The sequence below is a fragment of the Lactuca sativa genome, chromosome 9 (genome assembly GCF_002870075.4).
Source record: "Lactuca sativa cultivar Salinas chromosome 9, Lsat_Salinas_v11, whole genome shotgun sequence".
Lineage (NCBI taxonomy): Eukaryota > Viridiplantae > Streptophyta > Magnoliopsida > Asterales > Asteraceae > Lactuca > Lactuca sativa.
In genome coordinates this window covers 78,384,780-78,409,699 of record NC_056631.2, presented here as the reverse complement: position 1 = coordinate 78,409,699, position 24,920 = coordinate 78,384,780, and the positions used below count along the sequence as shown (strand labels likewise).

Sequence of the window (24,920 nt, the reverse complement as noted above, 5' to 3'; positions counted from 1 at the left end):
AAGGACGATATTAGTTTTAGTGATTAGATAAATATTTTAGAAATTTGTAATAGATATATGTAATTCACATTTGATGATTAAGTAATGGAAGATTTATTTATGAGTAAAGTTTACTATCTTGTGTCAATTGTTTACTATTGTTTCACTTTTGCATGTTTTACTTCCTGAATAATTTGATTATTCAAATTATCCACAGTCGATCATACTTTGGAAGTAAGTAACGAATGAAGACTGTCATGAATTGGCTTGTAGATTGTCTAAGTGCTTAGACATAGCAAAGGTTTGCTGCAACATTCATGAGTACTCCTGAAATAAGATTTGGGTATTGGATTAAACCCACACTCATTTTAATTACTTCATGGAATTTATCATGAGTAATTGTGAGACAATAATATCGGATAATCTTTAAAACGAGATATATGAGTTGTTTTTTACGAGTTGGTTGTTCATTGATAATGCGTAAATGCATCAGTAACTTGATGTTATAAAACGTATTGTTGTGTATGATTTGATGAGTAAATAGTACAATCATATAAGTTAAAGTTTATCTGTTCCTTTTGCCCTAACGGGAAAAGCGATATCTTGGGCCCCTCGATGATTTTGTGTTGACTTATGTGTCAGGCCTGGTGAGGACTGAATTGATGTGTTCAATTAAGTTCGTTGTCAAACAAATATGAAATCGGGAAACAAACAGTTGGACATTGAGAATGATTTTGTTCCATGTGTTTGTCCACACGATATCTTTCATAACGGAGGATTATATGATCCCTTGTCTAAACGACGCGTCATTGACTAGGTCAGAGTTTGACAACGACTTTTGAGAGCTACAATTGCTAATTAGATTCTGAAGTCATACTTGCAATTTTAGTTATTAGACTTATCCAACTGTGAGACTATTGGATTAGGTGTCTAAGCCCATAACTATAATTGGTATGTACTTGTTTTGATAGTAGTATGGTCCTTTTGGGTTGCCTTCACCATAACAACTTGATATGATGAATTTTGGAGAAAGAGCTTAATAAATGATTTATTAATATACTATAAGAATAATATATTAATTAGAAATCATATTGTTCAATTAGTAATTAATCAGAAATTAATTTGGTATTAATTTTAGGATTAAAGGAATTGAGTGAAAGTATGGGGACTGGTTTTGCAAATCATTGATAGTTGCAGAGTTGGGCTACTAGACTCCATTAGAATGAGGTGGACGAATTTCTATAGGGAGGCCATATAGAATTCGTCCATGACATTCTAGAAGGAGTGTCCATGGGCTGCTTTGAGCCTAAGCAAGAAATTAGGTTCAACTGAAAACCCTAGTAGCCACAATTATTTAAAGACCCTTAGACCTTCTGAAATCGGCCACTGCTTTCTAAGAAAAAACCCTAGCCATTTTTCTACCTCTCTCTCACTCATCCTTCGCTGTTGGTGTTTGTGACTCCATTAGAGGTGCAACACTAGAGGCACTAGAGCTTTCAAAGAGTAGAGATCACCTGTGGAATTCTTGTCATAGGAATGTTGTTATGCTAATAACCCTTCAGTCCCATCCATGAATCTAGCCCCAGTCCCTGACTGGAGACACTACGAAACATGCAGAAAAAGATCCGTAAAACAAGTTGATAGCAAACTTCTCCCAATCCAAACCCATATGATGTACCAAAACCTTAGAATAACCATTGACTCTCTGCCATGCCATTACCAACCTCTGAACCGACAAGAAAAGATGATCAATCCAAGAATTTACGCATTACATTCAACCCCTAACAACAACTTGCAAATAAACGGAAATACAATGCATACGTTCCACAGATACTTCCTGATCCCCGACTGATACGCCCAACAACCATTGACTGCTTCATATCCAAACCAACTGATTTATGGGTCTTCCGATCCCCCCTTAACGTGTCAATACTGAGAGTATCACAAACAGAAGAAATGAGCAATCCTATCTATTAGGCCCACATCCTATGACTGGAACACCCATACTAGGTCCTCAACATAGGTTTGGATTGCCTACAAGCCCACAACATGAGTCTGCAATGCCCTCCCCAGCCCTCTGCCCATGACTGGAATGCTCCCGATCTCAAACTGATCTTGTGGTCATTACATCATTTTCCCAACACTCCGAGCCTAAAGGTACTAACCTCCTTCCATTGCCTTGGAGGGACCTAATCAACGTCCCACGCAACATCGAATGAGCACAACAATGTTGTAACCTTCCGCACACGTTTCACTTTATAGAACCGATTGCTACCCAATAAAAACCTTACGAAAGTTGCCAAAACCCGAGTCTTCTACGAATCAGAATTCCACTTCACCAATGAGGGTAAACATGCTCAAGGACCAAGGGAACATAAACACACCGCACAGGAGGGTAGTTGATGCATTCCTTGATTTTTTAACAATCACTACTTAAATCCTTTGAGGAATTCTCGCTAAATGATGAACTCAACGACCAATGGTCTAGGACACCTTGACACCTAAACTAGAGAACCACAAACCCACCTAGAGCTGAACATACCCGCTTCTGGAAAGGGTTCACCGATCAACATCAGCCTAACAAATTTGAAAGCAACAATCCGAACAATGAAGTGAAAAAACCCTCAATGATTGACACTCAACCTGAGAATCCCAGTTCTCCCCCACTTAGAACTCGAACCACCACCCAGCGGTGGTGAAACCAAAACATAACCCAACCGGCCGAACCAGGTACTATACTTGACCATGGAATGAAAAACATGCACATAATAGTCCTCCTTATATGGATCAAGCGAACCCCAAGAGAAACCTAAATTCCAGCTAAAACCTCTGAATTTCCCAATTACAACCACTTATAAGGCATAAGCAACTATAGATTTATGATCCATACATACCTTCCTTGCTTGTAACCCAACTACAATCTGACATCTGGTTTTCCATCTCCCAAGAATACGGGCTCTAGTTCGCATCGCTAAGGTACTCATGCCATATCAATCCATCTACGCACACCAGCGCTGACATACTATTGTCAACTAGTGTAACCAACATACCCCAAATTGAGAATCCAACCTAACTCGGGAGTTCGCAAGCCGGCCCACTCCTTGTAACTTGGAAAAAATAAAGATCAAGATCCTTGCCACAGATAACGACAATCCTATTTGACAATCTGCCTCTTAAATCATAGATACGATTTCCCAGCTGACCATATGAATCACTTCCTCCTCAAGTCTCAAGGCCCGAGGCATGACCTCTAACAAAACCCTCGAGACTTCCAACTAACATACTCATCTGGGTCTGAAGCACTCAACCCACATCAATATCGGCACAGGGGCCTAAACAAACACCAAACCCATCCTCGCCTGAGCAACCGAAACCAAAAGATCGACAGATACGGAGCCAATGCCTCGAACCAAGGTATCCAACCATGCTATCTTTCCTAACCGGTCCTTAGAACCCCCAAAATATTCTTTTAATCGAGTATGGATCCTGTGTTTCTAATAGTACGGGCCCAATACTAGCTTCCACACTTATCCATACTTTCCGCAAGAATCATCTGGGGTCCTTTAAGACCTAGTCACAAAATACTCTTGAAACCTGCTCAACAGCGAAACAACTGCACTAAAATACTCCATAGGCTATCCTAGGGTTCCACACTTCTCTGCCATTTGCTGCTGAAGAACTCCTCACAGTGTTAATTAGTTTTCCCATGAATATAGTCACATGCCACAAAGCTCAGATAATCCTTCGAGTAACAAACTCATCCCTACAATGGTTAGACTCAAATGAGAGTTGCGCAGCAAGGTCAAACACATCACTCTGAGATTATCCAACCTTTCTCACATGTGACTTGACATATTCACTTAATAGCTAACTCACATCACTCTGATTTCACAAAGCACAAAGCAAACCGCATTCATGCAGAGGAGCACACTTGCACTAAAATGCAATAAAATCAGACAGATCCTCATACGAAATCCTCGATCTTCAACTTGTTGGGTTTTTTATTCAAAAATCTGGTTTCACAACCGGAAAAATTGCAACAGAAGTTTTAAAATTGTTGAATAAAACTAAAGCTATTTTACCAACCAAGGATCATTTTGCAAGAGTTAGAAAGATTAAAAGAACCATAAAAGGGAAAGCATAACAACCTTTGAAGACTTTGATCCTCATGGGAGATTGGAAGTTGATGAAGTGTGGCATGAAACTCTAAAATAAGAGTTCTCTAGAAGTATCCACCAAGTAAGAGTAGAACCATCAGAATATTCTAGTATAAACTTGTGATTAGTTGTTCATAAGCATTTGAAATATATACCAAATATATGTTCAAAGGTGAAGCAACAAACAAACTTTTTTCTAGCATCAAAATGCAAGAGAATGGAGGAGGGAGAAGCCTTCAAATTACAAATTTTGGTAACCCTCATGGTGCTCTCTCTATTTTCAGATCTATGCTCAAAAAGAAGAAGAAGAATTATGCAAGAACATGTTTCAAATGCCTTCCATGCCCTTCCTTATAGAATGGCCAAAAAGTGAAAGGGAGAGCATCAAGCAAAATCATGGACCACTTTGTTCCAAGCATGACATGAATTGATTAAACAATTCAAAAGAAGACGATGCTTTGACTCCTCTTGCTTTTTCAAAAAAGCATGCCATAATGAAGACACAAATTGTCTCATGGCTAGTTAATATATACATATATGTTATCTTTATAAAAATCAATCATTTTAATAAAGAATTCCCAGCATATATATATATATATATATATATATATATATATATATATATATATATATATATATATATAACTAGTCATATATAAATATCTTATTTTATATAAAACTATCTTTTATATAAATTGTAACTAGCGTATTTTATAGAAAACTACGTTCTATATAAATTGAACTAGTTTATTAAGATATAAATATAACTTATAAATAATCATACTTTATGATATATTTCATAAGTTGTTATTTCTCCAATAAATATTATTTCCACAAATAACAAATTCCCAATTAGTAAAATATTATTTCCATGAAATAATAATTTTCCAATTAAATACAAGTGTTGATATATTTATTAATATAAAATTATACTAATAAATAATCAATTGATGGTAACTTGCTATATGGTGTGACCCTATAGGATCATATATTATTAGCAACGTCATTCTATAATGACTCTTGGGCATACAAGATCTTTCAATCTCCCACTTGCATAAGACTCATCATATATTGATATAGACAGTAGTGGGCGTCTAGCAAAATTTCACTACCCCTAATAACATATGACAAAGAATGCCATTCATCAACATCCAATTCCCAAAAGCTCTAAGCTTTAATTGATGTGTTAAGGTAAGTTTATCAATTATCCCTTTGTTACAGGCATCTTGTTGAACATGAGCCTTGGATCGCAATCAGTCTCATTTATAATTCAACTTTGGGTAACACGCGTTAGGTGTATAACTCTCAACACATAAGAGGAACAAATCCCATCTTGACTATGTAAGACTCTTGCATAGTTCATACCATACCCGAAAATGACTTTTATAACTGCCCGGTTAAGGTACAACATTTGACCATATCAAAGCACAATACTCCCTATACTTAAGTCCCACTATGTGTCTTAGGTGTTAAGGACACAAATATAGTACCTTTTAATCAAGTATCATTCATAACTATGATCTATGAGATGATCTTGATGCAGGTCCATTCAGTACTAGTTCTCTAACACGTACCTATGAAACTTGGTTACAACCACTTGCCTGCTTTCATCTGGTGAGAGTCATGAAATCCATTTCATATTAGTCTTACTTCATAATTTCTCCCACAATCATGACCGACTATGAACTTGTAGAATAATAATATTATTCATGGATTAAACATGTTAATATATAAGAAAACAATTATTGATGTAATGACCATTTCTGAGTATATCAAAACATTATTTAATAGTTGTTGTTACAATGTTCCAATATCCAAATACTAAATTCAAATCAAAATCTCATTTCGAGAATAAGGAAGTCCTATAGTTGAAGTGTGACTAATCATACTTAGCTCAAAGGTGGACTTTATTAATGGGTCTGACTAAATTTAATTTTTATGAATTATATGTATACAATCATCTCCGTATTTGACATTACTCAAAAAATTTTGGAGGATATAATTGGTGCCCTTATGTGACATAGAGTTTCTTAGCTTGATTAAGTACACTTTATTACTCACAAAAGATTTATAGGTTATCCCTGAATGGAAGGATTTAACCTAGTTTTTCAATGATCTAGTTCACCCAATTATATTTGATGTCAAATTCTGAAAAGTAGTGTATTCTTATTTAGTAGATTGTGCTATTTTATTTTGCTTGGATCTCATTTCAACTAAACTTACTCTTCATTCCATAATGAAGTCATAATCTAATTATAATTCATAACTATCTATATTTATTTAGAAATAAAAATCCTATGTAGCTCTGTACATTAAGATTTTATTCTAAACTAATTATCTCATATACATTCTCTTAGCTCTTCTTAAGTACTCTTAGAAAGTTCTCACAGTCATCTAGTGACTTAACCATGCATTCAATTTTGTATCTCATGATATGACATAGATGATAGATTTAATTGACAAGCAAATAGAATATAAATCATTTCATCTAGCTCAACCTATGTGCTAGGTCCTTTGAAACAAACTCAAGATGTGTCATGTAACAATGAAGAATCTTCCAAAGGAATCTTGTATCTTGACCACTTTCAAGATATTGTCATTTCATGCAAAAAGAATTTTAAAACCTTTAACATTCATCTTTATCGATCTCTTATAGATTTTACATTCCAAGAATGTATCTTGTCATTCCTAAGTCTTTCATTTTTGAAATACTTTCTGAGTCAAGGTGAAAACCACCTTGCATAGTCGGAATGTCATTTAAAATTATTAAGTATGTCACTTTCATACAAGATTGGGAATATCACTATCCTCCGACTAGTTCTTAGTAAACACACACACACACACACGTTCTTTATTTAGATATAAAAGCATACCTTGTATCATTATATTATAATGACTATTCCGACCTTGAGATGCTTGCTTTATATCCACAAGTGGATCTAAAGCCTTACACATTTGGTTAGGATAACATGGATTAAGAAAACCTCGAGGCTAAGCTATATAGATATCTTCTAGTAGATGTCTATTAAGAAAAGCGGTCTTTCTTGAAATCTATTTGCAATATCTCATATTAAGAATATGAAGTTATAGTAAATAATATCTTTTTGATCTAATCATAGCCACTTGTGAAAAGGTTTGATCATAGTCAATGTCATGAGTATGAGAAATTTTTTATATAACAAGTATTACTAAATCTGTATATATATCCATGTATATATTCTTTCTAGAAGAATCTCTAACTCCTTATAGCCTTTCTATAAAGAGGAAGATTAATCAAGCCCATACTTGATTATTAAACATGGATTACATCTCAATGTTCTTGACTCTAAGTCATTTGTCAGATTCAAGATCCGATATAACATTTTGGTAGTTGATGGTTTAACTAGAAACCATCAAGAACTCATCAATGAGAGATTCCACATTTTTCAAGTTATATATGATTTCTACCATTATTTTGAACAATTTGTGTTTATGAATAGCTACTACTCATGTTCAACAATTCTTTGTTGAAACTAGTGCCAACAATTGTTACATCCGGCTATGGTTCTTGAGCTGCTTCAAGTTCCACGTGCATCCCATTTGCTTGGTCATTAGAAGCTTGCTTTCTTCTAACTCAGCTTTCAGAGGAATAAATGAACTTATTCTTGGTGGGTTTGTATATAATAATCTAAATGCCCTTTTAGAATAATCTACAATTATGTAATTAGTTGGTGTTTGTATTCTAGATACAATTATGTAACATCCCCCTCTGGCACGTATCACAATATTGTCCGCTTTGGGCCACTCGGCACGAGGACTTCCCAGGGGGTCACCCATCCTGGTACTACTCCCGCCCGAGCACGCTTAACTGCAGAGTTCTTATGGGATATGGTGCCCTCACGGCTTTAAAACGCGTTGTTATAGGGAAGGTATCCACACCCCTTATAAGGAATGCTTAGTTCTCCTTCCCAGCCGATGTGGGATCAGATCTAACCTGATCCCACATCGGCTGGGAAGGAGAACTAAGCATTCCTTATAAGGGGTGTGGATACCTTCCCTATAACAACGCGTTTTAAAGCCGTGAGGGCACCAGATCCCATAAGAACTCTGCAGTTAAGCGTGCTCGGGCGGGAGTAGTACCAGGATGGGTGACCCCCTGGGAAGTCCTCGTGCCGAGTGGCCCAAAGCGGACAATATTGTGATACGTTCCAGAGGGGGATGTTACAAATGGTATCAGAGCTAGGGCACGGGTCGATGTGTTTGACGGGGACGTCGCACCTTATAATGGGGGGTGAAAGTGGGTTAGATCTGATCCCACATCGGCTGGGAAGGAGAACTAAGCATTCCTTATAAGGGGTGTGGATACCTTCCCTATAACAACGCGTTTTAAAGCCGTGAGGGCACCAGATCCCATAAGAACTCTGCAGTTAAGCGTGCTCGGGCGGGAGTAGTACCAGGATGGGTGACCCCGTGGGAAGTCCTCGTGCCGAGTGGCCCAAAGCGGACAATATTGTGATACGTGCCAGAGGGGGATGTTACAAATTAATAGTGATTGAAGTATAATCCCAAAAAGATTAAAATGAGGACATTTCTACTGATTAGAAAGTAAACTATATCAAGTAAGGCTTAATTCACCCTTTATCATCACGAAGGCTTTAGACAGTACTACTAGGTTATATCTTGTACTCAATTATAGACATTCATTAGAAAGGAAGTCATACACCAAAGTGTATAGTTCCTTAATAATTATTTTCTCTACACTTTAGTGAAAATATTATTAGGAATCTTTTATATATAAATAAGATTTACATGTGTCAAATAAACTACACTATTTGCCTTCAAAAATCCCTTTCTTGAAGTTGGAATATGTGGATTTCATTTATAAAATAAAGATAACAATGACATGGATAAGTTTGATTTAAAAGAAGTTTAATTCAAAAAGTGCTTGCATATAGAACTTAATTTAATTTATAAAATGTTGATATTTACTTTGTAATTCTATTAAGAGATCTAGTCTCAGAAATATAAGTCAACCATTTCAGAATATGAGTATAATCGTTATGAAAAAAATGATTTAGTAAATAATCAAACATTTAAATAAATAATGGAGATATAAATATTTAGACATGCTAAATTTAAAACATATATTGTTCCAAAACAAATAATGTTCTATATTACAAACAATTTATGTTTTAAGCATAAATAATAAACTAAACTTCGAGAATGTAGTTCCAACTTGCTTGTGCTCAGCTAGTTACTCTTCTGTAAATATTTTCAATCAAGTTATAAGTATTAGATTAACATTTAAGTACCAAGTAATTGAGTGTTACACGAAAAGTATTAGTTCTATCCAGTAGATACATAAAGTACTAGTCTTTTCCAGACTTTCTTTCTAGATAAGAGGAGTAGTTCCTCTACTAGTATCTAGTTTCTTCACAAAAGAAACAAGATCCATCTAGGTGGGCCTTATTGAATTTCTTGGGCTTAAAGGTGTTTGTTCCATAAAACATAGGCCTTTTAGATCACACAAGGTGACTCTTTTAGCATTGCACTATTCCAACAAAATATCACTATTTTTAATGGAATATTGCTTAACCTGTTATATTATCATATATATATATATATATATATATATATATATATATATATATATATATATATATATATATATATAATCAAAACTTCCTAGAAGTAATGAATAATTATTCCTAGTATGATGTTAGAAGAATCTTGAACATCACAGTGATTCATTTACTAGGTATCATCTTTAGGTCTATTGCTCAAAGCAATTTGTTTAGGAATAGGTCCTTTAAATGTATACAATTTCACATCTCTCAAGAGATTGTCTCTTAAGACATGAATCCATTGATTGAAGTTGTATCTATTGAATGTTATTGTTTCATTAAGTCATTTAAAGAGAAATGACAATTCATGGTTATGAGAGTTGATTATATATCTACAAAACTTTAACAAAATTCATTTAGTATTTTCAATATTTAATCTTTAATAATTAATACCCTTTTAGTTTCTAAAAAATTAATTATCAAAGTCCAGTATCCAAGTTGCAAAACAAATAAATGGTTAGGTATCCTTTATCTCATTCATCTGAATTCAACCCGTTAGATATCGATTATCAATTATATCTTACCATATAATTCCTAGATTTATGGGATCGCTAATAACAAATTTAAATAGATATGTTTGATCTCATCTATTCCTTAGAACTCTCCTGCTTAGGTATCCTTTATCACAAGAGATCTCTGATCAAATTATCCAATTTGAAAAAGGTTGTGTAATCGGCCTATAATTTAGTTATATAAATCGCGAAAACACCCCGACCATCAAAAGATAACACTAAGCGGTTAGGTATCTTTTATCCCACTAGTGCATACAAGAGACGTACGAGTGTTCCTTAAAAAGGATTGCATAGATTTGAGGTTTGTAAGGGGTCTTTGATGTTTTTATAATTCTAGTTTAAAAAACATGTTATATCATGGTTATTGCATGAATTCAATAAACCATGGTATACCTTTTAAAAATCTTATTTTATGAAAAAATGACATTTTAACAATGTTCCTTTTATAAAACCCGGTTTTATAAAATTGATGCAATCAAATTTTAGTTAGCTAGTATTAACTCGATGCTTGAGCGCTTTAGAACATTTGTAAATCTTTTAATAAAACTTTCTTTTTTAAAATAAGGTTCGGAGTTTGATAAGTTTACAAATCTCCTTTCCAAACTTATACAATTTTAATCCCAAAATTTTACCGGTTACTAGTTTTAACAATAAAGCTTGTTTTATTGTAAAACTATTGTTTTTAGCATCTTATGTTAAAAGGTAAATTTCATTAAAACCAAACTCCTTGTGATCTTTATTTATGTTCAAATATTATTTTGTATTTGAAAAAACTAATTTATCAGCCATAACATAATAATAATAGCATAAAAATAAAACAACACAAGCATGCCTAACAATTATAACATATGTGCATAAACCAAGTCATTAACTAGTAATAATTTTGTGAGCCATCACAAAATTATCATGTCCATTCTAAAGGGACATAAGGGACATTTATCTTGTAAAGTCTTCATATGCTCCCACTTTCTTCAACACCTTGTAGAAAGTTTACAAAAACAATTTTATAAAGTTTGAGAAACTTTAATAAAATAAAGCTTATAAACTTTTGATCTTCAAAATGGCCACCATCTTTATTATTGTTACATTTTTATAAAAATAAACTATTTTTAAAACTAATCTATTACTTACAAAAATTAATAAATGAAAACTATCTATTTAATTATTACATGTCATACGAATAAATAAATAATTACAATCAATTTAAATAAATCAACAGATGCAATAACACAAAGGTCCAGGACAAGTTTATGCACATCATACTTACATATACATACATACATATATATATATATATATATATATATATATATATATATATACACTTAAAAATATATAAAACAACTTTTTATTTTTCTGAGACAACTTTTATGACCAATAAGATGCATATAAACTTTTGGCCAAAAATAACAATTACAAACATTTTAAAGTTGTCATAAAAAATATGTATGGATTTTTCTTGCAAATAATCTAACTAATCTCGCAAAAATGGCTCTAATACCAATTGTTGGGTTTTTATTCAAAAGTCCGGTTTCACAACTGGTAAAATTGACAACGGAAGTTTTAAAACTGTTGAATAAAACTAAAACTATTTTACCCACCAAGGATCATTTTGCAAGAGTTAGAAAGATTAAAACAACCATAGAAGGGAAAGCATAACAACCTTAGAAGATTTTGATCCTCATGGGAGGTTGGAACTTGATGAAGTGTGGCATGAAACTTTAAAACAAGAGTTCTCTAGAAGTATCCACCAAGAAAGAGTAGAACCATCAAAATATGCTAGTATACACTTGTGATTTGTTGTTCATAAGCCTTTGAAATATATAGCAAATATATGCTCAAAGGTGAAGCAACAAACAAATTTTTTTTTTCTAGCATTAAAATGCAAGAGAATGGAGGAGGGAGAAGCCTTCAAATTCCAAAATTTTCTAACCCTCATGGTGCTCTCTCTATTTTCGGATCTGTTCTCCAAAAGAAGAAGAAGAATTATGCAAGAACATGTTTCAAATGCCTTCCATGTCCTTCCTTATATAATAGCCAAAAAGTTAAAGGGAGACCATCAAGGAAAAGCATGGACAACTTTGTTCCAAGCATGACATGAATGGTTTAAGCAATTCAACAGAAGACCATGCTTGGTCTCCTCTTGCTTTTTCGAAAAAGCATGCCATAATGAAGACAAAAGTTGTCTCATGGCTAGTTTATATATACATATATATTATCTTTATAAAAACCAATCATTTTTATAAAGAATTCCCAACATATATATATATATATATATATATATATATATATATATATATATATATATATATATATATATATATAGTCATATATAAATATCTTATTTTATATAAAACTATCTTTTATATAAATTGTAACTAGCTTATTTTACATAAAACTACTTCTATATAAATTGAACTAGTTTGTTAAGATATAAATATAACTTATAAATAATCATACTTTATGATATATTTCATATGTTGTAATTTCTTAAATAAATATTATTTCCATAAATAATTAATTCCCAATTAGTAAAATATTATTTCCATGAAATAATAATTTCCCAACTAAACAAGTTTTGATATATTTATTAATAATCAAATTATACTAATAAATAATCAATTGAAGGTAACTTGCTATATAGTGTGACCCTATAGGATCATATATTATTAGCACTATCATTCTATAATGACTCTTGGACATACAAGATATTTCACAACTCCCGTACCACGGGTCCACCTTCTCCCTGCAGTCACTCTCCCTAGAGTGGCTACTCATTCCTCGTGCTGATCCGCTAAACACTGCACCCACTCATGGAACTTCCACCAACCCTGTAGCACTCGTTTATGCTAGCCATACATAACAATCGATCTTGTATACAGTTGAATACCTGATACTACCCTAAGCCCTTCATCAAACAAGAATAAGAAATAAGGCTAAACCAAACATTCTCAGGCTATAGAATCTTAGTTATGTACAGCTATGATTCATACACTAAGAAACTACAATAATGATCTCAATTTCATGTAAAGAAGAATCCTAGGCTATCAGGCATCATATAATCAGACAATTCTATCATGTAATTCTTGAAGGTCCCTAGCCTATCACTAGCATGTTGTTCTAACATAATATAACATAATCTCATGTAATTGTGTGGTATTTTAGGGTTAACTTACTGGTTCCGGCAGATCGTACACATCACATCTTCGTTGATTATTTTGAAAACTATTTGAAAATTGTTTTAAAAACATTTTTCTTTTGTTCGAGACTGGCTTCACGCGAGTGTTCCTCCTATTCACTCAAACCAAGGCTCTGATACCGACTTGTAACATCCATAAAAATTTATAAAATTTAAACTTTTCAAAACAACCCTTTTTATAAAGAAGTATTTACAAAACTCTTGTTTCCAAACAATTACTTTAAAAATCAGAATCAGTTTCAAAATAGTTTTCAAAACATTCACATTATCAGAGTTTCCCAGAAGTCATAAGTCCAATATGCGAGGATGTGTACGGTCATGTCTTTTCCTTGAATCGATCCACAAAGGTACCTGAAAGCATAAACCAAAACTGTATAGACAAAGCTTAGTGAGTTCCCCCAAAATACCAATCATACAAGCAATCACATATATAAAATAACATCATGCAATGAGTCCACAACTAAAAGAATGGATTACCCCTGAGCCCACAGTATGAGTCAGGCTTGCCTATTGGGCCCACAACTTACATATGGCTTACTCCTGAGCCCACATCATAATTCTGGCTTGCCCTTGGGGCCCACAGCTTATGTCTGGCTTGCTCCTTGTACCAATCATCATCGAACTGAATTATCAATGTTCAACCCTTAGTATGAGTCTGGCATACCAACCGGGTTCTCAGCTCGTATCTAGAATGTTATTGAACCCTATTTATGGGTCTAGCATGCCCTACCCGGCCCTCATCTCATATTTCGATTGCTCCAATACCCTCAATCCTTCAGTACAAGTCTGACATACCTATCGGGTCCCCAGCTTGTATCTGGAATGCAATTTAGCCCTCAGTATGAGTTTGGCATGCCCTACCCAAACCATTTCTCATATCTGGAATGCTCTAAGGTTTGTTCGCTACAAAACAAAGCAGTACAACCTCAACCCAACACAATATGCTGACAGATAACCAACATTTGCAGATAATCATGCAGACAAATCATAGGTAGTCCTACAGATGTACCAGAATAGCATATCAATAACTAGCATACTCATGCATATATATTCCATACTCGACATATCAGCAATATCATCTTATCATACCAAAGGTCCGGCCTTGGTGCCTTCGACCCGAAAGTATAGTGAGGAAAACTCACCTCGAAATGCCGAATCATATTGAAAACCTCCGACTGCTGGCTCACGAGATTCCCGAACTAACAAAACAAAACAAACATCCCATTAACAATTTGATTATCATCCTTGAATAATGATCCATGGTTAGGGAAAATGTCCATTTTACCCTTTCCCTAATTGGTCCAAGCCCCAATCCCAATTCTTGATCTAAAATTCCCAAATTACCTCAAGGCCAATAATTTGGCCAATTTTCCAAATTGGGCAAACTCCTTATTGGGCCTTATCCAAAGGTCCGATCCTCTATTTACCCCAAAACACACTTATCCAGATGCTCTATTAGGGACCAAGTATCAAAGTGCAACAGATAGCCCAATACCCAAAGCCCTAAGTCTGAAACCCAATCAAAACTCATACCCAGGGTGTACCCCTTCGGTACGCTGTGTATACTTCGCCTCACATTAACCACCATCGGGGTGGTTGAATCAGTACACAGGGTGTACTATGGATGAAAGTGGGTCCAAACCCGTACTGGATGGACCCGGACCCGAAAAACCCGGAACCGGTTAACGGGATTTTGTAGAACCGAAAACCGGACCGGTATATAGGAACTGGTTTCGGTTCAGTTCCGGGTAAAGTGGGTCTAGAACCGGAAAACTCGGAAACATTAAAGTGGGTAGTTTGGAACCGGATAAAGTGGGTTTAGAATCAGAAAACCCAGAAAAACTGGAATTTTTTGGTAATTACTTAGTACTTACTGGGTTGAATTTTGAAAATTTTCATATTGATATCCTGACTTTGGGGAACTGTAACTCATTGAATATGAAACCAAAGTTAACAAAATTATAGTCTAAAATCATGTACAAACTCTAAAATACACTCTGGAAAAAACCGCATGTCAATCCGTCATTAAACGGATGAGATATGCATGTGTTAACATTTTCAGAGAATACAAACTTCGGAGGATTCTAAATCATTGAATATACCAAAAATGACAAAATTATAGTCTAAACTCATGTACAAACTGTAAACTACAAGTTGGAAAAAACCACATGTCAATCTGACTTCAAACAAATTAAATATGCATGTTTTAAAACTTTCATAGAATACAAAAAAACTAAAAACTAAAAACTTCCAGCTTTGATATCTCGACTTTGGGGGAGTGTAAGTCAATGAATATAAAACTAAAAATGGAAAATTTATAGTCTAAAATGATGTAAAAACTCTAAAATACATGTTGGAAAAAACCGCATGTCATTCGGAGTTGAAACGAATGAGATATGCATCTTTTAAACGTTTCACAAAAACCTGTTCCGGCCCAAAAAGTGGTTCCGGTTCCAAACACCGGTTCCGGTTTTTAGACCCGGTTTACCCGGACCCAATGGACCCAAAACCGGATTACCCGGAACCTGGATAAAGCTAATTTTAAACCCGGAACCACAACCGGTACTATGTATTCCGGTTCTAACGGTTCTGGTTCCGGTCCGAATTCCGTTCCGATCCGGTTTTTACGGCTCTAAATCTCATCCCTACCGGGTGTACATCAACCTACGTGGGGCGTACCCTCGCAAGGGTTAAAACGTCCATAAGTGTTTAATGGATTAAGTACTTGAGCTCAAACTTCAGATCCATGATCTAACAACACTCTAGAACCGTAAAGTCTCAAACTTTAAGACTTTGGTCGTCCAAAAAGGGCTTAATACAAGATCTTGATCCATTAGGACCTCCTACAAGGAACAAGGGGCCAAACTAGCTCAAGGGACCTTATTTTTATGCCTTAGGAACCATCCTAGGGTCTGAAAGGACAGCCCAACACGATCAACACAGAGCATGCACAAAATTGAGACTCTTGGAACAAGAAGGATACCAAAAAGTAACCAAAACAAGATCTAAACATTCCAAGCATAAAGGTAGAAACTTTATACCTTCTAAAGCTTCCCAAGAAGATGATAATCCTAGATCTACAAGCTTACTTCCTTCATTGACTCCTTTGATACACTAACTTCTCCTTTTGGTACACAAAAATCACACTATAAGCTCAAGATGCTCACTATGGGGGTTAGGGTTCTCTTAAAATGGCCAAAGGACTTGGAGGCTGAAAGAGTGAGTTAAAATGATCTACGATGGTGTTTAAATACTCCAAAAACCCTAAAAGTTAGGGTTTGCACACTGACACACGTACACCCAACGTACATATTTGTACGTCCTGCGTACTACTCATGCACCAAAATTCCCTCTTGCCACTAGGGCTTCCCATGGCCACTTTTTTCCAATCCAAGGACCAAAAATGAAATAATTAAAATCCAAGGGATGAATTTGAAGTTACTTGAAATCTGGGGTGTTACATCAATGACCAATGCGTCATGCCAAGTACGCGTAAATCGCGCCATTTCGTGCACTGGCGCCGTCAGCTAGTGCTAGGCTAGGCGAGGCGAACGTCTGTGGGCTTACCCCATTCCTTTGATCCACTAAAAGCCTTTGAAGGCCTATCAAGGGAAAACCCTTATAAACCCATTAAATATTTCTTCCACCACCAATGTAAAATTAAGGAAACTTTCCAACTGGCAATATTTCCTCTATAATTTCCAACACATTATATATACTTTTAATTTTGAGAAGGGCTTATCAACAGTACCCGACTTAGTCGGATATTGTTCATCGCCTTATAATTTTTTTTGTCGTCGATCCTATTTGATCCCTCTACCACTATTTTCCTCTAATCGATTGCCTCCATCTGTTGTGCTTAATGTTTCTTCCACAAAGTACGACTGGGCTTTTCTTCGGTCTTCCGATTCTTATCACCATCGGCTTTGAAGGAGTGGAGATTACGGACGCCTGTTGCGAAGGGGCTAAACGTCACCATCATTCTCGCTTCGCCACTGCTACCATTCTTCCCTCTGTAAGGACCACTAGTTCGATCCTTGCTAGTGTTTTTTGCAGCGACGGTTGGTAAATATGACCACTAATTGTGGATGTTTTCGTTAATCTTACTCTTATTATTAATCTTTGACAGTAATTTCTCTCATCTTTACAATCACATCAAATTACTTGCAAAACCCGAAATTAATAAGGCTCTATTATAACTTCTTGTGTGAATGTGGTTCCTTATGTGTAACAAAAGAAGCTGATGTTTTCTTCATCGTATTGTTTTTGGATGATGTGTTGTTATTTGCGTCTTGCACTCCTACTATGATGTAAAATGGTTCCATTATAGGTGAATGTGCTTGCTTGGAGGTTATCTTTGGATAAACTTCCTACACTTGTTAACCTTGATAAGCGTGGGTTGCATGTGCCTTCTTTGTTGTGCCCAGTGTGTGAGTATGCTTCGGAGAATTCTAGCAATTAATTTTTCTCGTGCAGGCTTGCCACGGAGGTCCATATTCATATTTGTCGTTGGTGGGGCCTTGATGTGCCTAATCATTTATCTTTCTCTGATCGGTCTGCTTGGTTAGCAGGTCTTAGGCTTTCTGGAAAAACGAAATCTTGGTTGGAAGGTATTTTTTCCTCTGCTTGGTGGCACATTTGGATTTTTTGAAATGAAAAGCTTTTTGCTACTTTGAAGCCAAAGATTGGAGAGTTATTTGACAAGTTAGTCACGCAGTCTTTTTTTATGGTGTAATGTTAGGTCCAAAAATAACATTAACTGGGTGGGTTGGCTTCAAAGTTAAGAAGGCGAGGTGGAAAGAAAAACATGAGGGACATTACATGTTGGAACTGCAAAGAGAGTGGTTATGTCAAAAGTCAACGCCCAAAGCTCATGGAAGATAAAGGCCAAAAAGAGGTGAATATGGCAACATATATTGAAAGTGTCACACTCATTTGTTCAGTTGAAAACTCAATAGAATCATAGGTCTTGGATTATGGTGTGTCATTTCATGCTAATTATTCCAGATATATAATTCATAACTGTTGGATTAGGTGTCTAACTTCATAACTATTTCTAAAATGTACTTGACATAGTTAGAATGAGTTTAGTATATCATAGGAATTATTTGCAACTAGCTTGGTAGTTTAATTCTTGATCTTGACGTGTTTTAATGGAATCCATAATTTGTCCTCAAGTTATGGATTACCAAAATTCTTCCTTTTAAAGTCCATTAATGAACACATAGGTTACATAAAATGAGGAGTCCTTCATTTTAATAAACCATTAACTCATAAGTTATGAAAGTTGAAAAGTTTTGAAAGATACAAAATTTTCCCTTAAGTTTTGGAACATGTAAAGTCACCTTAAAAACTTTAGTTCCAACCCCAAGAATTTTAAAAGTCAAAGTTCAACCCTTATACTTTATAATATTATAAGTTAATAACATATATATATATATATATATATATATATATATATATATATATATATATATAAGATCAAGTCGTTTTACCGTTAGTAAGCCTCATTCACGAAGCCGATCTATAAGGGGGTATACGGTTGCTGCCTATAAAATGGCAGCTTAATGGGTGTCCACTCTCACCCACCGCTTCCTTGACTGGTGGAGGGTTGTTAGCCGAACGGGTAGGACAATGACTTTAATCCCCATTAAAATTATAATGGTTATAAAGTAATTAAATGTTTTATAAATTCCCAATCTTAGTTACTTTAGGAAAATGTGAATATGGTGCTAACACATGAAATTACACTTTGCACTTTGCTTAAGTCGTTAGTGGAGCGTGTGTGGTTAACCGACACACTAAACTGGACTTAACAAGGTAGGCAAAGGGTGGCTTAAGGTTTATCATAGATCGTTGGAGCACATATGGTTAACCGGCACATCGGTTAGGTGATAAACATTAAGAGTACCAAGTAATTTGCATGGTTAATTCTCACCTTGTTTTGTGATCCTCGGTATCCCAATCACAAAACTAGAAGGGCACATTCGAGATTGAAACATGCCATTGAAAACTTTAATGAATCTCAAAAGAATCTAGGAGTTTCAAAACCAATTAAAACCTAAAAACACATTTCATTTTTTATGGTGGAAATTGGTGAATCTTCATTCACTTACCTTCAAATATTTTAAAGCTTGGATTACGACATCCCTCTTCTAAGTTATAAAATATTGTGTTGGGTCCTAGCCTTAATAAAATGGTATCTTATTAAGGACTATCTTTATATCTAATATAAACTTGTCCTTCTTTCTTTTCAGATGTCTTCCAACAATGTTGCTTCTGGCTCAAACCATATCGGCTCCTTCTCTTTCATGAACCTTTGTGGGAGACTCATCTTCAATGGTTCCAACTTTATGGATTGGATCCAGAAAATCAGGATGGTCACTCGTTATGAGGAAAAGGAATATGTACTCAACAAGGAGCTTAAGGAACTTGATGAGTCGTCTGCTACTCCTGAGGAAATCGCTGAATTTCGGACTCATGAGAGAGATGCCACCAAAGTGGCATGTATCATGTTGGCCACGATGACAGTCGATCTCCAAAAGTCCTATGAGGACTATTACCCTTTTGAGATGCACCAGGACTTGATGGACTGCTACCATCAAAGTGCTTGTCAAGAGAGGTATGAAATCATCTCCTCCATGATAACAACCCGAATGAAGGATGGTGAACCCATCACGGGCCACATGCAGAAAATGCAAATATTCGTGGATCGTTTGTTGACATTGAATGTGAACTTTCCCAAGGAGTTGGAAATTAACATCATTTTGCACTCCTTACCTTCATGTTATGATCAATTCCGAATGACATATCACATGAACAAGGAGGAAATTACCCTCAGCAAACTTCAAGGACATTTGAAGACTGTTGAAAGTGGTCTTAAAAGTGAATCGGTTGTTACCAATCCTACTCCTACCGCGGCCCCTGTCTTGGCAATCAGGCAAGGTAAAGGGAAGAAGAGGAAAAGCCCTTTGAAGGGTACCAAGGGAAAGTCCCTTGATGGCTCCTCTTCGAGTGGAACCAAAAGAGGTTCTGTCACTCTTTCTTCCAACCCTAAAGAGGCTAAATGCTTCTATTGCCATGAAAAGTCGCACTGGAAGCAAAACTGCCCAAAGTACCTGCAAGATGTTAAGGATGGGAAAGTGAAACCCAACCATGCAGGTATTTACATTATATTGTCTAATAACTGACCCCATTCTAATTCTTGGGTCCTTGATATTGGTTTTGGTATTCACATATGTTCTGATTTGCAAGGACTAAGAAGAAGTGAGAATGTGGAGCATGGGAAGATAAACTTAATCATGGGGAATAGGAAAGCATCACCTGTCACCAAGATTGGAGTTTATTCTTTGTTGCTAAGTAGTGGGTTAACATTAGATTTGAATAAATGTTGTTACTCGTCTAAAATGGCAAGAAATATTATTTCCCTTCATGGTTTGTACAACCAAGGGTTTACCTTTTCGTTTGATAATGAATGTGGTGGTATTAATGCTTTCTTTAATAATGTTCTTTATTTTAAAGCATTACCTTCTGACGGTGTATATGAAACTGTGTCGGTTGTAGATAACCTAGGAAATAATATGTTGTGTATTGATTCTTCCACTAACTTGGATAAAGCATCAATATGGCATTGTCGTTTTCGACATATGATCAAGAAACGCATACGCCAACTCCAAAAGGATGGAGTCTTGGAGTCATTTGACCTAAAGTCGGATGATAGCTGTGAATCTTGTTTGCTTGGGAAAATGTCACACCCCCGAACCAGGCGGCGGAAACGTTCGGGAGCTGTCGTGACTCAAATGAATACCATAACATTGAATATATATGAAACGTAACAACATTCGTCACTATGCATTAATATAGTACAACCAATAAAGTTTACATGAAGTACATTGTTTAAACATTACATTCCCAAAAATAAATTGTTCGATTCGTTAATAAGTAAACTGCAAGCCATCATTGAGTACATTTTCCTTTAATTCACTGGTTCCCTGAGAATACAAGTATTTTGAAAAACGTCAACATGCGAAATGTTGGTGAGTTCATAAGCGGTATTTGAAAAACAATGTTTTGTATCATTTTGAAAACCACCAGAAAATCCGATATTTTCTGAAAAGAAAAGCTTTTGAAAACGTTTGCGAAGATCCATAGTTATGCTTGTTTGTTTCTATACTTGTAAAAAAATTGTTCATTCAACTTGTATACATTTCGAATCCGTATGTATTGAAAAACCCTAGGAAAACCCGATGTTTTCCTAATTCTTTGAATTCCATGAAGTTAAAATGAAACCATTGCAACGCGTGAAGTTATCAATTCCAGGCGACGTCGGATTATTTTTGAGCATGATTAATTGCTATAAACACGCGTTACACAAACGACCAGTTTATAACTATACTAACGATCCCGTAGGCGTCGTCCGTACTAATCACGTTATCCAACCGCCCTGTCTTCCCCACATCCGAAGAGAAAGAGGACACGAAGACCCCGATGACTCCATTAACCGGTTGGGGATAAAAAAAAGGTACGAGGGGCCCTTGACCCGCCTCGCATGAAATACCGACTTTACTAGCAATACCATAGGACCCTTGGGGACCAATAGTATAAAAGCCATTGAAAGTCCTTTTACGCTGTGTTAGATCATGTAAGACCCAACAACTCGTAAGGTAGAAGTCTTCGGACCTTAAGATCAGGTCATTGGGCTAGCTAGGCCCAACAAACAAGATTTTACACTTTGGGGCCCAAAGATGGTGCGTAGACGTTTGTGCACTCTCACGTGTATATTGAATTACCAAATGTTTTCATGTATGAATCGAGTTATCGTCGTGTTAGTATTTTCGGATTGTTATTGATTCGAGACCGAATCAATTCGTTTAACAACGATTTTTGGTATTGTTGTGTATTGTATTACGTAGGTAGTCGCGGTGCCAATATTTGATCAAGTTGCGTGCATTGAATTAGCCTTGAAAGTTTTCTGTTTTCAGCCCCTCATTGTTTGTAAAATTTACTCTTTTCAACCCTTTAATTAAATAACTTTCCGGTTTGGTCCTTAAATCATTTTTCTTGACATTTTAACACCAAAAATTATTGAAATTAATATTTTTCAGCATACTTTTCATTGAAAACAGTTTAAGTCCCTGAAATTGCAGTTTTCTCGGTTATAGCCCCTCTTTTTCGCAGTTTTTACAATTTTGGCCCAAATTGGAAAATTTTTGCAACTTTGGTCCTTTTTAAATTTGAAAAGCATTTTAAACCTTTGAAAAGTACTTGGAACCTTAGTAGTCCACTGTTTTACAGAGAAACACAGTTTTGGCCCTCCAAAACAGAAAATTTCGCATAATGGGCCTTATTGGGCCGAAAATGTCATTTTTAGCCCATTAAGCTTGAAATTTGTGTTTTTAGTCCTCCAACAAGTATATTTTCATAAAATACATTATGGAAACTGTTTTGACTCATCTACCCCATCAGATTTCGAAATATTTCAATTTGGGCCCTTTAACTTTATATTTTTAGCATTTTATGTCCAAAAATTAAGTTTTTAGCCCAAAGAAAATGTTACTAAGCCATTTAGCTATTTTTCTTGGAACACTTTGTATGTAGAAATATACTTGATGCTAGTATCATTTAACATGAAGTATATCTCGGTTTTTAGGGGTTTTATGGCTAGATCCAACATTATAACACACAAAAACACACATATAAGCATAAAAATCATACAAGGCATACAAAACACATATAGATCTACACTTTCACTTGTATTCCCCCCCCCCCCACAAAACTCATAAAAACAGAAAATAGGGGGTATGAAGCTCACCTTAGGATGTTGATTCGGTTTTTGAAGAAAGGATGGAAGAAAGCTTGGTGATTTTTGACCCTAGCACCCCTTGATGAAGATTTCGAGCTTATGGAGTTCTAAGACACAAGTTTATGATTTCATGAGAGTTAAGAAGAGATTTTTGGAGATAAGAAGGAGTCCAAAGCATGGATCCAAGCATTAACTTACCTAGATAATGATTTTGGTGATGGATTTTCCTTGTGAAGCTTCTTGATGCACGAAATTTTTGAAGGAGGAGGGAGGATTGTTCTTCAAGACTTAGAGAGTTTGGAATAGATTTTTGTGATGTGTGTGTGGGTGTGTTTCGGCCGAGAGTGAGGGAGGAAAAAGGAGAAGTGATTTTTGAAGTGATATGTTCCTAGAAGTATGAGATGTGCATGGAAACATGTTGGGTATAAATGAGGTGGCAAGCAAATAGTCAACTCTTCACCATTTCCTCTTGGACTTGGGCCTTGGGCCGAGAACCTTGAAGGAAAAAGGAGAAATTTGGGCTTTTTGCCCCTAAGCCCAATATTAGAGTTTGTTTGGGTATATTTTAAACCTAAGAGAATGTGGTAGGATTTTTATATTTTTATTGGACTAGTTTAGGTTATTCATGTATCAAGGCTTTTAATTCATTTCATTCTAGGCCCAACATGGCCCAAAATGTTGAAATAAATTAATATGGTTCCAATTAGAGCCCATTTAAGGGTTCTAAGCCCATGATAGTCAAATTGAAAGCTTATTGGTCCATTGAGTCCAATAAGGAAGTCCTAGTCCAATGTGGACCTTAAATAAGAACTTCTAGGGTTTCCAATTGTTTGATGACTATTTGTAGTACTTGTATGATGCATTGGATTTAAGTTTTTGATGTCATAATAGTAGGTATCACACATGCTCTTAAGTTTTTGATTCACATTAACTTGAGTGTATAGATTACATGACACAAACTTTCTAGTTATGACATCATCCCCCCGTTAGAGGGAATTTCGTCCCGAAATTCTGTTTGAAAGCTAGATTTGAGAATGCTAGAGCAGGTGAGGGTAATTTTGCTTCATTTGATCTTCGCGTTCCCACGTGAATTCTGGCCCACGCTTTGCGTTCCACCGTACCTTCACGATCGGGATGTGACTTTGCTTAGTACGCTTTACCTCCCTGTCCATGATTTCGATTGGTTCTTCGACGAACAGGAGATTCTCATTGATTTTGATTTCGTCAAGTGGAATGACAAGGGTTTCATCTGATAGGCACTTCTTCAGGTTAGAGACATGAAACACGGGGTGTACACCGTTTAGTTCTGCGGGTTGTTGCAGTCTGTAGGCTACCGGACCTATTCGGGCGACGATTTCGAAAGGTCCAATGTATTGTGGGTTCAATTTTCCCCGTTTTCCGAAACGTATAACCCCTTTCCAGGGTGAAACTTTCAACAGTACTCGATCACCGACCTGGAATTCTAAGGGCTTTCGCCGTTTGTCGGCGTAGCTCTTTTGTTGGTCACGCGATGCTTGCAATCGAGCTCTGATTTGAACGATCTTTTCTGTGGTTTCGCGAATGATCTCCGGTCCCGTTAGTGCCTTGTCCGACATATGTGTTCTTGCTAGCTGGGTGTCACCTACTTCAGCCCAACATAACGGTGATCTACATTTACGCCCGTACAGT

General features: G+C 35.8%; 2 pseudogenes; both read left to right on the top strand.

Annotated features, from left to right (window-relative positions):
* The first annotated feature begins 8,178 nt into the window (after positions 1 to 8,178).
* On the top strand, positions 8,179 to 8,296 carry LOC128129413 (5S ribosomal RNA; annotated as a pseudogene).
* A 196-nt stretch (positions 8,297 to 8,492) lies between these two features.
* Positions 8,493 to 8,610, top strand: LOC111918069 (5S ribosomal RNA; annotated as a pseudogene).
* Positions 8,611 to 24,920: the final 16,310 nt, after the last annotated feature.